We start from the raw sequence: 12,206 nt of genomic DNA, 5'->3' as shown, positions 1-12,206 counted from the left end.
CTCCCGCCGCTCCAGCAGCCGCCCGCCGCGCCCGCAGCTCCGGCCGCCGCGCCCGCCTTGCTTTCGGGCGGCCGGCCGCTCTTCGTCCCCGCCGGGGGTCCCGTCGCGCCCCCTTCCCGTCTTTAGGAAACTTCCTCGGGCGTTGGGACAGGGGGCTGTGGGACGGCGGCGCGGCGGGTAAACAGAGCAACAGATGAGGCGCTCCGGGGCTCGCGAGGTGCGGGGTGGCTGGGCTGGCCCGTCGCGCTACACACCCCCTGCGGCCGGGGGCGGGCGCCCGTGCCCGGGGGACCTCGCCAGAGACCCTCGTCGTGGCGGTCGCGCCGCGCCTCAAACTTTACAAAGAGTGCAGTCGCCCGCGCCCGGGGCGGGCGACACCGGGACGGCCAGCCAAGTTTGGGGCGGCTCGGTGCGGTGCCGTGCGGTGGCGTACACTGCCCTCAGATGCGGCCGCCGTGCGGCGGGTTTGACGTTTCGGAGGCGGTGGGGTCGCCTCCGCAGCCAGGCCGCCGACTCGTGTGTTTTGTAATCAAAGTGTGAGGCTAATAAAGGGCGGCGCCACAGCCCCTTGACTCCGGCGTGGGAGGGATTCGCAGGCATTTAAACAAAGAAACTAGTTGGGGTTGGGCTCCCAAAGTCCTTATTTGGGTGTTGTGGCAAAGCCTGCGGTCACCTTTAGGTGAAGGCAGGTTTCCTGGGCACAGCGGGGTGTTGTATCTTGTCGAGGGCACGCTCTGGAGTCTTCACTGATACTAGGACCGTGATTGTAGGAAGTGTCCTTTGATTGACAGCAGGACATTTAAATACAGCCTCCGCTCCCCCTCCCCAATTTTGCGGAAACATTGAACGACCAGGCCAGATGTCTTCGTCTCCCTCTACTGGCCTGGGGAGAGAAAAACCATTGAAATAACGGGGGTTCTTTTCAGTGTTAATAGGTAGAGTCTTAATTTTCTAGTGCAGTTAAGTTTATTTAGTTTTCAAGGTACGTTTTTCTGACAACAGATAACACACAAAAAGCAATCACTTTTAAAAAAAAAGGTAATGTCCTTGATTTGTGTAACGGTAATATTGAACAGTCTGACATGTTGAGTATTGTAACCTTGCCAATTATTAAAATGTTTTCCTATGTTTTAATTATATGTGAAAGTGAAATTTGAAGATACCAAACCTTCCCAATTATCTTCCTACAGCCTCTCTTTCTATAATATTCTAAGTAACCAGAAGAGAATATCCAAAATTTAAGTTCTATGAAGAATAAAAATAAAAATAGTAATTAATGGTAATTATGGAAATGTGTTTGTTTTCAGAGAATTATTTGTTGGAAATCTGCACCATTATGCAGTGCAGAGATTTGATAGAATAGTAAATTATAGCTGTTTTTTTTTTTTTTTTTAAAGCTTTTATTACCTGGGGCTGGGGATCTAAACGCAGGTCCTCCTGCTTGTGCAGCAGACTCTTACCAGCAGTTTTTGGGCTTAAGTTAGATAACTTAATACTAGATCCAGGACAGATCTCAGGTGTTGGGAATTCTGTTACACATTTAAGTACCTTTTTTTTTTTTTTTTTTTTCTTTTGTCTTTTTGAGACAGGGTCTCCCTGTAGCTCCAGCTGTCCTGGAACTCACTATGTAGACCAGGCTGGCCTTGAACTCACAGAGATCCACCTGCCTCTGCCTCCCGAGTGCTGGGATTAAAGGCATGTGCCACCATGCCCAGCAATTTCTCTTTTTTTAATATTCAAAGTTTTTTAAATTTATTTTTATTTTATGCATATGAGTGTTTGTCTGCATGTATGGAAGTGCACCTGTGTCATGCAGAGCCAACAGAGGCCAGAACAGGCCTTGGATCCCCTGGAACTGTAGTTAACAGGTGGTTGCTAGTCATCCTGTGGGTGTTAGGAATCGAATGGAGTTGGGAATTGAACCTGAGTCCTCTGGAAGAGCAGCCTGTGTTCTTAACTGCTGAGCCATTTCTCTAGCCCCCTGGATAATTTCTTGATAATTTTGTTTTATTGAATAGAAAAACTTAAATTTGTGGAATCAAGGAGTGTTGATGTAAATTTTGATTTACTTTCCTTGCATATCTGATGTATCTGATTGCTGGAAATCCTAAAAGTTACCTTAATTTCTCCTGACAAAGGAGAGGGCCTTCATTGATGTAGCTACACTGCAGGGGGAATAGGTCCAAGACTGTTAAACTTCTGCTGCATCCTTGGTATTCAGGAATTCCCATCCCCTAGCCTGCCTAAACCTTTTTGCAAGGGAGAGGAAAATAGAACTTATCAGACAGGGTATATTATATAATAGATTCCCTGGAGTCAGAGAGCTGATAAATGAATAGAATTTTCCAGGGACGGTTCCTTCCAATTTAGAAATAGAGTTCTTCCTCTCTAATCCTTGTTGGAAATAAGACAATGGAGGTCTTTCTATATGCTACCCTGCCCTCTAATCTCTGCATAGTATGCCCTAAGCTGGCCTGGAACTCACTATGTAGACCAGGCTGGCTTGGAACTCAGAGATCCACCTGCTTCTGCCTCTAGAGTGCTGGGATTAAAGGGGTGCACCACCAGGGCTGCATAACTTTTAATTGTACTTTGATGTCATCTCATAAAAATTACACTATTGTCCTAATTAAATTGTATTAGAATGTCTGTTGTGTCCCATTTAGAATTAAATACTTATATTAGTCTTTATAATAACATTCTTTTGATTTTTAACAAAAGTAATACATTATGAAACATTGGAAAGTATAATATGAAAGTCTGTGTCTTCTATAGTAGTCCAGTATTTTAATATTTAAATTATAATTTGTTTATATGTTGTCTTATCTTTTTCCATTAATGTGCATTTTTCTCATATTTAAAAAATGTTTTATTGTATTTTATGTATATGAGTGTATTTCCTGATTGTAAGTGCACTTGCGTCATGCAATACCTGAGGAAGTCAGAAGAGGGCGTTGGATCCCCTGGGACTGGAGTTACTGAGGTTGTTAGCTGCCATGTGGGTGCTTGGGAATCAAACCCAGGTCCTCTGCAAGAGCAGCCAGTGCTCTTAACCACTGAGCCATCTCTCTAGCTCCAGCTTTTCCTCTTTTTTTTCCTTTTTCCTTTTTTTTTTTTTTTTTTGGTCTTTTTGAGACAAAAAGGGTCTCCCTGTATTGGGGCTGGTCTGGAACTCACTGTGTAAACCAGGCTGCCCTGGAACTCAGAGATCCTCCTGCCTCTGCCTCCCGAATGCTGGGATTAAAGGGAGGTGCCACCACACCCAGCCTTTCCTTATTTTTAATGCTATTTGGAAGTATTTTTAGTGGCTGCATGGGTTTTAATTCCACAAAAGTACAACACATTTGAAAATTATTTTCCTGTTACTTTGTTTTACTACTTTCCTTTATTAATACTGATATGATTGATATGTTCTAAAACAAATTATTATTAGTATCTCTTATTTCCTTAGACTTAATCAAATGCATTAATACAAGTAAAACACTTAGAAGACTGGGCTCATACCAGGTACTCAAGAATTTTTCTTTACTAGAGTTGGTGGTGGGATGGTACAGATTATTTTCAGTTTAGAGTGCCTTTTGCCAGCTTGTCTTCTGAAAGGTTATTCTTGTTTATATTCACAAACAATGCCCATTTTCTAGTTCCCTGCATCTTTACCAATCTAAGATGTTACTAACTTCCCTTCTCAAGCAACTTTGCCAACTTGTAGATAAGTGAATATTACCAAAAGATATCTATTTGTACAAAATGGGATGTGACTGTAATCTGAGCATTTTTGAGGTATATGCAAAAGGAGCACAAGTTAAAGGTTAGCCTGGGCTACACAGTGAAACTGTGTCTTAAAAACAGTACTAAACTAAAACAGCCTAAATATCAACAGTAGATTGCATCAGTTTTGGTATCTTCATAAAGTAGAATACTATCAGCAATAAAACAGATTGCAGTAATATGGATAAAACTCAGAAATGTGTAGTTGGACCCAAGACACCAGAAGTAAAAGAGTATACTGTTTGAATTCATGTATGTGAGGTTTAAGTACGCATTATAACTGGGAAATAGAAACCAGAAGGGTGTTTATGTTTTTGAAAGTTTTGATTGGAAGGGTGCTTCTGAAGTCAGGAAATGTTCTGTAATATTTTGATCTTGGGTGCTGGTTACCATGAGTGTATTCAGGTGTGAAAGCATGCTGAGTTGTATTGCTTACACTGAAGATTTAAAAAATTATTTTAGTGAGATTGAAGTATACTTAAAACATTGAAATAAAAAGTTTAAAAATTGGGCCTGGCGTGGTGGTGCATGCCTTTAATTCCTGCACTTAAGGCAGAAGCAGGTGAATCTCTGTAAGACTGAGGCCAGCCTGGTCTCCATAGTGAGTTCCAGGCCAGCTATGGCTACAGGGAGACCTTGTCTCAGAAAGACACCCCCCCCCCCAAAAAAAAAGAAGTTTAAAAATTGGGAGCTGGAGAGGTGGCTCTAGTAGCACTAACTAACTACTCTTGTAGGAGACCTGGGTCTTCTGCACCCAAGTCCAACAGCTCACAGAGCTCTTGGAGATCTGGTACCCTCTTCTGGCCTCCTAGGGTTCCTGCATCAGTGTGGTACGTGTAAACTCAGAAGGGCTTAACACATACCTGTAAATAAAAAAAATAAATCACAGGGGCTGGAGAGGTGGCTTAGCGGTTAAGAACACTGGTTGTTCTTGCAGAAGACCTGGGTTCGAATCCCAGTACCCACATGGCAGCTAACAACTGTCCGTTACTCCAGTTCCAGGGGATCTGATAGCCTCTTCTGTCCTCCACAGGCATTGTACAACATGGGTGCACTTAACTACATGCAGGCAATACACTCATATACATAAAATTAAAATAATAATAAAATCACTCTAAAAGTTAAAAAATAAACATTTGTCAGTTTGGTAGCTGACAATTTTATAATTTTGTTACCTTCTTTCAGGAAAACAAATCTCACTGTGTGGTATCAAGTGTGTTGGCTTTGGTTTACGTTGTACCAGGCACTGTTCTTGGTGCTAGGGATAAACAGAACAAAATTTCCATTCTGTGTTAACACATTCTAGATGAGAAGAGTGGAAAACACATACAAAGGACAAATGAGTGATGTGAAGAAAATAGAGTTGGGGAAGAGAGGTCAGGTGGTAGTCATCTATATAGTGTGCTTGTAGAAGGCCTTGAGATAGTTGGATATTCAGAGTGTGGGCCAAGAATAGAGAAATCTACCATCCTGAGGGTGGGCTGTGCTTGTCATTCTGTAGGAAGAGCATGAATGCCCATTTGGATGGAAGAAGAGGTCATTGGATTTTTCTAGGCCAGGGCTAATATTTTGGATTTTACTCTAAGCAGATGGTTTGCTTTGGGTTGAGGTATGAAGGAGGTGACAGACTTTTAAAAGAATCATTCTTGGCCTTGGTCTCAGTGGGTAGCTGGCAGAACACTTGACGAGCGTGTGTAAGGCCCTGGGTTTGATTCCCAGTCCTGGGTGAAAATTGCTCTGCTGATTCATGGAGAACAGACTGAAGGGAGGCAGAAGTGCAGCCATAGTCCAGTGAGGCAGTAAGGTAGGTAGCAGATGTTTGGGTTTATCTGAAAACATTTGGGTTTTTTTACCCAAGCTTTATCTACATAGCACGTGGTAATTAAAAGGACCAGACCATGGTAATTAAAACTTTATTGGATGTTTAACAGCCATACTTTGAGGCCTATACTAATCTTATCACAGGGGCTTAAAGGACAGTTTTTACCCCTTGCCCTCCAAGGTCAACTGAGTTCCAGGGGACTATGGACCATCTCTCAAAATGTCCTGTAACTGTGGTGAGTCACGTGTCCTCTTATTCAGGGAGGCCATGGAGACCCCACCAGATCGATGTGAACCAGTGTCCAGTCTACAAAGAAGAGGGTCAACTCAGGAAACATTTCCTCCGGGCTTCCAAGTGAAGCCAGCCACAGTGGAGCAGGACCTTTGACTTATCTTCACATAGGTGGAACTGGTAAAAGAAAGGGCTTTCCCAAGCCCATGTGACCCCTGAAGACCATATCCTCAAATGACCTTATGAGTAAAAATAAATTGGATTGTTTGGGTCAACTGTATCATCTTAACCATCCAAAAGAAGTATAACCAAAGATTAAAGTGATCAGTATATTTCTTTAAGAGTTCAAGGTATTACACTTCCCAGACATTAGGCTTAAGTCCATATAAAATATTATTTAGACAATTACTTCTCATTGATAATTTCGTTTCTAAGCAGAAAGTGCTGCTCAGATGTAAGACTTCAAATCTTGGTCTGCAATACTATAGTGCCCACCTGTAGCTAAGGGAGACAACCCACCTATTCTAAAATGATGGATAAATTTGTCTTCTCCCCATCTCTAGAAGCCTTTGAGAGGGAACTGACACTGATTCTAACCACTCCAACAGCTATCAAAGTACCTGAAAACATCTGAATCCATCACTCGAGTCCAGCCTTGGTAGACAAAAGAAAAATGAGGAGGAACCCAATAGAGGGATGCTTTTGGAAGCTCTCATCAAGAAATCCCAATGGACTCTGATATGGACATTTGAAATTTACCCTGTTCTAACTTTTTCTGGTTCCCTGTCTAGAACTTAGGATGCTAATTACTCTTGCCTTTACTTCTTCACATCTCCTATTTAACCAGTCAAGGACTTTCTCTAGAGTTATACAATTCAGGAGTCTTTTAGATAGACCCACTGAAGGGGTACCCCAGTTGCCTCACCCTGCATCCCTGTTCAGCATGGAAGAAGCCAGAGCGGTCTGCATCCCAATTCCCTATCTGGCAAGCTGGATAACCTCCTTCAGAGGATGGTGTGGTAAGAGTAGGAGGTAGGAATTGGCTAAGCAGTTAGGGAAAAAAGACCCCAAAGAAAAGTAGCCAGTTTCTTGGCTAAAAGTCAAAATGTCTTTGGGCCTCTTAGCAACATACTCCATTCAAAGACCAAAAATGTCAAAAGTATTTGGGAGCTCTTACCTAATCCTTAAAAGATTTTACGGTTCTTCTTCAGAGCGGGGGGAATATTAGAGTAGCAAAAAGCCCTATTAAAAAAAAAGAGAGAAAGAGTACATGAAGTTATCAGGAAAAAGTGATGGGGAGCTAGGGGAGGAGTTGGAGTGGAGGGAGTGGGCATGGATTTGATCAAAACACCTTATATGCATGTATGAAATTCTCAATAAATTATTTTTTAAAAATCATAAAAAAATGTTTCTGAGTCAGAGGGAGGAAGGGAGAAAAAGAGAGAGAATATGAATATGAAAGTATGTGACTGGGGATTAAACCTAAGGCCTTGCCCATGCTATGCAAGCTCTCTAGCATTGAGCTTTATCTCCAGCTCTCTTTTTATTTTGAGACAGGGTCTCTCACTAAGTTTCCCAGGCTGGCCTTGAACTTGTGATTTTCCTACCTTAGTCTTCTTAGTAGTTGTGATTAGAGTCCTGTGCCACTTTTAAAGACCCAGCTTTTAAAATGTCATAATTCATTTTTTTCCTGATGCTTGAATGAAGAACTTAGTTGATAGGGATAGAAAAATTTTACTGAGCAATATTTTTGGGTGGGAGTTTCTCAGGTACTTGCTCTACAGAGCCCCAGGAACTCATCAGAACACTTACTGGATGTTTTACCAAGTATTAGGCACTGTTTAATTATATTTGATTTTTTTTTTTAATGTTTTTTTTTTTTTTTAGGACAGGGTCTCCCTGTAGTCCCAACTGGCCTGGAACTCACTATATAGACCAGACTGGCTTTGAACTCAAAGAGATCTGCCTACCTCTGCCTCCAAGTGCTGTGATCAAAAGGTTGTGCCACCACGCCCAGCTTAATTACATTAGATTTTTAATTAACACATCTAATTCTCACAGTTACCTTAGATTCCCAGTTTACAACTGAGAAATCTGAGGGATAGAGAGTTCAATAACTTTTCTACGGTTGGACAGTGAGATAGTGTCTTATCTCTGGTGGTCTGAGTGCAGAGCTCAACTCTGGACCAGTAGTTTTAGTTCTCTGGAGCTATAGCTAGTCTAGGGACAGGATTAGAGTAGACTGTGCAGATAGAACAGAGGTGACTGGTTTCTAGAGGGAAATGCCTGTAAACATCTTACTTTTTGGGTTCCTTAAAAATCTTTATTTTCTGGGGCTGGAGAGGTGGCTCAGCAGTTAAGAGTGTTTGTTGCCCTTGCAGTAATAATAAATAAAATACTGAAAAAATTTATTTTCTTAAGTGAAAATACAAGAATTGTAACTGCCTTGAGGACAGAATATTTATTAATAAAATATTTATTTGGAACTGGAGAGATGGCTCAGTGGTTAACAGCACTGGCTGCTCTTGCGGAGGACCCAGGTTTGGTTCCTAGCATCCACATGGCAACTAACAGCTGTCCATAACTCCAGTTCCAGGGGAATTTGAAGCCCTCTTCTGACCTCCATGGGCATTGCACAACACAGGTGCACTTACACATAATGCAGGGCATACATTCATACACATAAAATAAAAATAATAAAAATAAAATTTATTTAAAAAACAAATACTTATTTGGAAACTTTTCTAATGTAACTCTGCTTTTATCTTTGTTTTAAATGGATTTTTTTACTGGAGTATATTTTGCTTTTTTTTTTTTTTTAATTAGGGATTGGCTAGCCAGGCATGGGGGTTCACGTCTTTAATCCCAGCACTTGAAGGCAGAGGCAGGTGAATCTCTGTGAATTCAAGGCCAGCCTGGTCTACATAGCAAGTTCCAGGCCAGCTGGGGCTTCAGGGAGACTCTGTCTCAGAAAAGACCAGGGATTGGAGCTGAGTATTGTGGCATCTGTAAACCTAGCACTTGAAGGTTGAGAGAAGAGGATCAGGGTCAACCTCAGCTACATAGTTCTAGGCCAGCCTGGGTTACAGTAGACCCTCTCTCACCTCCTTGCCTTTTCTCCATCCCCCAAGAAAAAAATTAGAGGTTGAAATTGCTTATAAAATTTGTTTTATAGACACTGTCCTTAATGATGAAGTCTATTAGTGTTAATAATATAAACCTAAGTAAATGTATCTCACCATGAGAAAACAAAAGGCTGTTTTTTAATTTTTTGGAGGGAGGTAGGACTGGGTCTTGCTGTGCTTGTCATGATCTTTCTGCCTCAGCCCCTGAGTGCTGGAACAATTTCTTTCCTATATTGATGTTACAGTTTAATCATACATAGAATTCTCATTAAATCTGTTGAGCTATTTTTTTGTTTTGTTTAACTATTATTTTGGGCCTGATTTCCCTTGTTTACTCTTTTATATCTGGTGTGTGAAATAGAGTTTTCTGATTATCCAAGGTGAGGAATGCTTATTTTTGAAGTGTTGAAGTGGGGGACTTGAGAATAAGTAGAACAGATGTAAAGAAGTTTGATAACAAGAGCTTTGGTTGTTGGGCAGTCTTAACTCCAAAATTATTTGCACAGCGAAAGCTGGTGGTGATCTTACAGCTGCTAGCTAACAAGGTTTTTGTTCTTTTGGGGAGGTACATTTTACTTCTGTAGTGATTGTTTAATTTTAATAAATATCAAACTTTTCTTGTCCCTTAGAGTGGTTTAATGCTAATTTATGATTATATGTCTGTGTGAGCCCTGGTCCCTTTTTATTGAAGAGTAGAGTTTAGAAAGCAAGATTTGTTTGGTTTATAAACTAGCCATTGCTTTTAGATCCTTTCAGTGGACAGAGCAAGGAAATAACAATAATTATCCACATACACACACACACATCTGTATTTCTCTGTCATCTTTCCATACATAGTCCAAACCATAAGCTTTCATGGTGATGCCTTTAGACCAGTAGCACATGTTCCTTTTAGACTTTTTCTTTTTCCACTCTTTTTTGTTCAACAGTGGAAAACTCAGCTTTTACTGTCTACAACATGCTTACTGAATCCTAGTGCAGGTATAAGGTAGTCCTGGAATTATTTAACCATCCTCTTATGAGAGACAAATTTGCTAGGTAGATTACATTATTTGTATTATTTGTTATTTTTGCCTTTAGCTTTATAGCATTTAGTAACATATTGTTTATTGATGTACATTTTAGGTAGGTAAATTATTATTATCCTAAGGAGTCAGGGTTATATGAGAGATAGACTTAGAAATGTTACTACTTTTTTGTTCTAGTTTGGTTTCTGACCAAAACCAACTTGGGGAGGAAAGGGTTTATTTGGCTCACACATCAGGATCACAGTCCATCATTGAGGGATGGCAAGTCAGGAACCTGAAAGCAGGAGCTGAAGCAGAGACCATGGAGGAGTGCTCCTTACTTACTGGCTTGCTCCTTTGGCCTGTGCTCAGTATGCTTTCTTATACAACCCAGGGCCACCAGTTCAGGGCTGGCATTGTACACATTGAGCTGGGCTCTCCAACATCACTCAGCAATTCAGGAAGTACCTCACAGACATGCCCACAGGCCAATCTGATAGAGAAATTTCCTCAATTGAGATTTCTTCAGGTGTGTCAAGTTGACAGCTTTCCCCTCTTTCTTTCTTTTTTGTTTTTGTCGTTTTGAGACAGGGTCTCTATGTAGCCCTAGCTGGCCTGGAACTCCCTATGTAGACCAGGCTGGCCTTGAACTCACAGAGATCTACCTGCCCCTGACTCCCAGTTACTGGGTCTAAAGGCTAGTGCCACCACACCCGGCAATACCCCTCTTTCTAATCCTTCCCTATCCCCCCCCCCCCCCGTAAGTAATCAGTCTGTTCACTCATCCATTTATTTATTTTTTAGACAGGGTCTCAAGTAACCTTAAAGTTACTATGCAGCTGAGGATGGCCTTGAACTTCTGATTCTCCTGCCTCTTCTTGATTGCTAGAATTACAGGTATGCACCACACACCTGATTTATGTGGTTCTGAGTATTGATTTCAGGGCTTCATGCATAATAGGCAAGCACTCTTATCAACTGATCTACATCACTAGGCCTGGTTTATGCTTTTTGTATGTTGTGTGCAAGATGTGCATGAGCGCATGTAGTCACAGGTGTGCTGAACGTTGAGCCAGGACGTCACAAATGTAAAGCACATTCACTACCACCCCCAGCCCTTGTGGTTAAAAATTACTTTAAAATTACATTTTATTTATTTATTGTGTTGTGTATGTGTACACTATGGTGTGCTTGTGCGTGGCGGTCAGAGAACAACTTTTCGGAGTCAGTTCTACCATGTTGGTTCCAGGGATGAACTGAGATCTTTAGTCTTATGAGTCAAGTTCTTTTACATACTGAGCCATCTTGCCAGCCCTGTGTTATTTTTCCTGTGCTTGGAGGGCCTCGGACATCCTATGCATGCTCTTTTGTACTTTACAAAAGTACTTTTATGTACTTTCTATGTTCAGATTTTAGAGGTCTTCCTTAATTTTTTTTAACCTCTAACTACACAACTCCTTTATGTGGATCTACCACCCTTGTATATGGGCATTTAAGTTGTTTATAGTATTTTGTAGTTATAATTCTACAGTGAGTAACCTTGTGCATATAGTATTTTTATACTGCTGAAGGTGTATCTTTAGTTAGATTGCTGACAGTGGGACTACGTAAATGCAACCACAGCTTTAAGTAGAAGCAGGAGGATTGCAAGTTCAGGCCTAGTTTGGTCATATAGCAAGTTCAAGGCCAGACCCTGTCTCAAAACAAACAGAGAAACAAAATTTTAAGGGGCTAGAGATGGTCTGGAGTTCAGTATTCAGTACCTGTACCGTATTACCACCACCACCACACCCACACACAAAGCATACAATATTTTTTTTAAGGATTACTGCATTTCCTTCTAGTAATTGGACCAGTTTGCATTCCCACCAACAGCATGTGTGGGTCTCGCTATGTAACAGCTCAAGCTGACTTTGAGCTCAAATATCCTCCTGACTCTACCACCCAAATACTGGAGTACAGGCATGTGCTTACCCCACCCCATCCCATGCTTTGCTTCTGCCCATTTTTAAGATCTCTTCATATATTAGGGCCATTAGCTCTTTGTGGCATATTATGAAGTCTCTAAAAGACTTTTTAATTGTCTTTTAGTTTGTTATGGTGGTTTTTGTGCAGCGGAAAAAAAATGTTGTTATGTAGTCATATTTATCAGTCTTTTAATTAGTTCAGGAGTTTGAGTCATAATCCTTTCTGTATCCAAGATTAAAGTGGAATTTTGCCTGTTTTCTTCTAGTACTTACAGAGTTTTATTTA

General features: G+C 41.2%; 1 protein-coding gene across 1 annotated transcript in view; it reads left to right on the top strand.

The window, feature by feature from the left end:
* Kdm7a (lysine demethylase 7A) overlaps positions 1-12,206 on the top strand; it is a 110,465-nt gene that overhangs the window by 499 nt on the left and 97,760 nt on the right. The window lies entirely within an intron of this gene.

Source organism: Nannospalax galili, unplaced genomic scaffold, assembly GCF_000622305.1.
Source record: "Nannospalax galili isolate Female #2095 unplaced genomic scaffold, S.galili_v1.0 scaffold307, whole genome shotgun sequence".
Taxonomy (NCBI): domain Eukaryota; kingdom Metazoa; phylum Chordata; class Mammalia; order Rodentia; family Spalacidae; genus Nannospalax; species Nannospalax galili.
Note: the sequence above shows the minus strand (reverse complement) of the source record. Positions and strands in the feature narration are given on the sequence as shown.